The sequence below is a fragment of the Medicago sativa genome, chromosome 7 (assembly GCF_051527215.1).
Source record: "Medicago sativa cultivar Bolivia chromosome 7, Bolivia_mono, whole genome shotgun sequence".
Lineage (NCBI taxonomy): Eukaryota > Viridiplantae > Streptophyta > Magnoliopsida > Fabales > Fabaceae > Medicago > Medicago sativa.
The window spans coordinates 94,270,907-94,275,645 of record NC_140755.1 but is presented as its reverse complement, the minus strand read 5'-3'; the positions used below and the strand labels follow the sequence as shown (position 1 = coordinate 94,275,645).

General features: G+C 30.6%; 1 long non-coding RNA gene across 1 annotated transcript; it reads right to left on the bottom strand.

Annotated features, from left to right (window-relative positions):
* Positions 1 to 3,592: 3,592 nt before the first annotated feature.
* LOC146910524 (uncharacterized) lies at positions 3,593 to 4,483 on the bottom strand. The gene is made up of 2 exons (XR_015019714.1): positions 4,203 to 4,483; positions 3,593 to 3,966 (listed from the first exon to the last, which is right to left on the bottom strand). It is a non-coding gene; the product is annotated as an uncharacterized LOC146910524 (long non-coding RNA).
* Positions 4,484 to 4,739: the final 256 nt, after the last annotated feature.

Genomic DNA, 4,739 nt, shown 5'->3' with positions numbered 1-4,739 from the left:
CTATGGACACACGTTTTGTTGTCATCCGTACATGTGGTGGTCTGTGTAGCTCAAGTCATGTTGTGCTTCACTTAATATTTGAGTAAACTCTTAAGTTTTTTCTTCCTTCCTTTGTTTACTCAAATAAATTCCAAATCTTAGCATTCTAAATTTATACAGTTAATCATCGAAATAGTCTTCGTAAAAATCAAAATTAAGCCATTGCGTTAATCTATTCTAAATTTATACAATTAATCATCGAATTAGTCTTCATAAAAATCAAAATTAAAAGCCAGTGCATTAATCTTTCTAAAGTTTTATACGTATTGAATTGGTCCCTCAAAAATTGAACTATTCATTGCCATAATTATGTTAAATTCGTATTTGACTATTTTTGGTATGTTAATCGATTAGATGATATATAATAATAGATTAAATGAGTAAAATATATATTAAGAGATTTCAACTCATTAAGCAAGTGGCGAGGTTGGTATTTTTTTTTAAAGAAGTGGTCAGGTTTCTTTCCAAAAAAAAAAAGTGGTCAGGTTGGTATGAGTAAAATATATATTAAGAGATTTCAACTCATTAAGCAAGTGGCGAGGTTGGTATTTTTTTTTTTTTTTAAAGAAGTGGTCAGGTTTCTTTCCAAAAAAAAAAAAGTGGTCAGGTTGGTATGTTAATCGACTAGATAATATATTAATAATTGATTAGATGAGTAAAAATTAGGCAAGGGATTTCAACTTCTTAAGCAAATGGTCAGAAAAAAATTCGGTTGCAAGAAGAAAATCCACTTTATGTGTTTTATAAATTTTTCAATGTAAATTATTCATTGTTAAACGGCATTGAAGAACTGTATAGATAATATGAAAGATATTATAGGTTAATCAATCAGAGACGAGGTAGTTAATTGATTAGGATGTTAAATAATCGATTGGGAAACAGTACTAATTGAGTGATAAATTTGTTAAATTCGAAACTAGTCTCAGTTTTAAACATGTGATGAAGTGAATGATTATAATCAATCGGTTTCTAAATACATGTTGTGATTTTATAAAGTACACTATTCACGTAATTTACTTCGAACATATTATTTAACTAGAATATAAATACAAATGTTAACGTGTAAAATGTTATTCGGTTGGTCTCAATGAATATTTTCAAAATATAATTTTTTTATAATTTTTTATTATAGATTATTAAATATATTAATGATCAAAGTTGTGTATTGACATGTGTTCAGTTTAATGTTCTATTCTCTTAATCAAGAAATTGGAATTGACAAATATTGGAGGGTTGGCTTCGTGATGGTTTGTTGCAAAAGATGTCAGCCATTACTCCTTTTCATGGCGTGAATGACGAGAACACTCGAATGTTGCCTCATGGTAAGCATGGCCTTTTTCTCTGTGAAATCCGCGTATAATATGATGTGTAATTATCCAGGTATAGTTGACGACAGTTCATGGAACAAGATTTGGCGATACAATACTCCAGAGTGAGTGAGGTATTTTGTGTGGTTGCTTAGACATGGAAGACTCATGACGAATTATCGTAAAACACAGAATGAACCTTAGTGCTCCCCTGTAGTGACGTTACCGAGACATAGCTACATGTATTGTGGGATTTCTCTCAATGCATAGCCTTGTGGTTGCATGTTGTTGGCTCCTAGTCGAGGGAGTTATTTTTTAACTCGAATTTGCAATAGTGGATCAATTTGAACTTAAAAGGAGAGGTTGAAGGGATTGGTATTTTTAACTGGCAAACACTTTGGGCTACTGCTTGTCATTCCTTGTGGAAGTGGCGAAATAAGGAAGTTTGTGAAGAAAATTATCAGAGACTCATGCGACCACATATGGAAATTGCTAGATAATGTATAGACTATGACTTAGCTGTTAAAGTGGATAATATTGTAACTGTACTTCCAAAAATTTGATGCATATTAAATGGAGACCACCTAAAGGAATATGAGTTGTGCTCAATCCAGATATGGAGCGAGAAAGGATATCTGTTTTGCCTATTTAGTCCAAAACAAACACACGACGAAACGACCCCAATTTTTTCTTTCTAGTTAACTCTCTTGTTTCGACCTTCAAAGCTACTCCACCTTCTAAGAAAGACGCCTTATCATCATTTTTTTTTTACTCAGAAAAAGCTTTATCTTATAATTCACTTTTGTCAATTTGTGAGAAAGTTCACTCATGTAGAAAGAAGAGGTTTATTAGTGTTATCTTAACAGAGATTAACAACGTTAACAGTTAGGGATGGTTTGTGTCGCATAGAAAAACAAAGACTTAAATGCAGTTTTGATCTCCCTATTTTAACGGCAATTTTATTCCCCCTATTTCTAATTATGCAATTTTGGTCCCCCACTTCATAAATTTTGACCAAATTCTAATTTTGACTATTCAATTTGATGATGTGGACCTAAATGAGGTGATGTGGCATTAAAGTCAAGACAAATGAATGATTTATCATATTTACACCCATTTTTAAATTTTAAAAAATATCTTTTAATCATTTATACATTTTAATAATTAATAAAACAGACTTCTCATTAAAACTATGCCTAAAAAAAAACTCATTAACTAAAAAATAATAATTAAATTATCAAAACCCCAAAATTAAAAATTAGATCGTAAAAACCAAAAATTCTCAAATTGAAAATAATAAAACTAGCAACAACTTGAGAGAATCAACAACATAGCCATACCACAGGCGCAAATCTACTAGTAGCAAATTCAATACTTTAATTAACAATACTTTAATTAAGCAAATTTCAGAGGAGGTGGATATATGAAATTTTCCCAATACTTTAATTAACAACCAACATGAATATTTTTTTATAGACGAAATGACAATAGTCATAGGAAGTTCTCTCTCTCACACGTAGACACACATAAGTGAAGGAGTCGACGTTCGAAACTCGGTCACGACGTCCGACTTAACAATTTCGACAAATTTGTCAATAAAACGAAAACTTGCGGTCTAAACTAGCAGCGAACATAGAATTTGTATAAGACTAAATTGAACTTATAATTTTTATGGAAAATTAACTATATTATTTAAACTTACTTAGTAAACAAAAGAGACGTCTTTGTTCGTAACGTCTAGTTCAACCCACAATAATACTAATATTGCTAGACCAAACATATGGATTCAAACTCAAAACTTCGCAGTTGTGTGTGTGACTATAAATTGTGTTTGTCACTTTGTCTATACTAACATTCAACTAACAATAATACTAATATTACTAGACTAAACATCACGATTCAAACCCAAGATTTCGTAGTTGCGTGTAGTTTCAGATTGTGTTTGCCACTTTTTCTATACAAACAAATTGAAAGGAAAAAAAGTAGCATATGAATCAAGTCATATATCTTAGGTTTATGAGTGTGCGATTGATACACTATAGCCTTTCCGAATTTTAGCATTTTCATGCAGTGCTAATCTATTCACAAATTATTTAATTCACGTTAACTTATTGGTTGGGATGTTCATGAACACCTACATACATACTTGGTTTTTTAGTTTGTCAAAACAACAATCACCCAATATATATACTTGATCAAAAAAAAAAAAAATATTACCCAACATACCCATTAATGGCAAAGCAAAATTAATTTCTTCAACAATTCATTCAAGATTGAAGCATGAGTAATAATCAATTAATAATAATCCATCATATTAGTAAATAATTATTACAATTATAAAGCAGTTTTCCAAGTCCATATTATAATCCATGACATTTTATATATATAAAAAAAAAAAAATATGGCATTCATTGGACCTTTTGTTATGGTTGAGCTTGTGGTGGAGGAGCTGGTGGGCCATACTGCTGTGGATGGGAAGATGATTGTTTGCGACCTCTGTACTTGCCCAACAGGTAACAAGCTAAAGCTAATATCAAGATGAATAATATTAATGGCAATGAAATCACCAACTCGAATCCCATTCTCTAACTTTCCTTTTTCTTCCTTTATTTATTTATACCTAAGCCATGCCATCTTCAATTCTTAGAACTCAAAATTCACAATAATAACAAACAAAACAATCTAGATATATATGATCAAACTATATATTTTTTGTTACACATGATCAAAATATTTCATACTAGATTGATGGAATTGAAATATGTTTTTGGAAATGGATACAAATTGATGAAGATTTCTGAGAGGGGGATGATTTTTTATGACAAATTGGGAAAAAAGGAATTGTTAATTGCGTACCTGATAGATTAGTGATAATTTCAGTGAAGGAAGCACCGTGTGCAGCACGCAATCTGGTGAGGGAATGGGATGATGATAATTTACGCAGCTACTTAATTAAGAAACAATTTTTGTAGTTTTAGAAGAAAATAAAGGTGGAAGAGACAAGATGAGATCTCATTAGGCGTTAATAAAGTAGCTCTGTTTCTATAAAGAAAATTAATTAAGATAAGATATCAAACTAATATGATGAGAAATAAACGCGATAGAAGACAAAAGCCAAAGGGTACTCTTTTTATTTATTTATGGGTGTGTTAACCGGTTCTCCCGGGACACGGGTTAAGGTATATAAAAAAGGCAAAATCAATAGTATATATATAAAGTAAGGTTTTTTATGCCACATGTCACTTCCACATTCATTCTCAATATTTTTATTATTTTTTCTATTTTATTTAACATAAATATCTCAACAAACTTTTGATCTTATGCACTCAGTATTTTTTATCTCAACAAACTACACATCAATCAATCAATCAATCAATCAATAGTATATATATA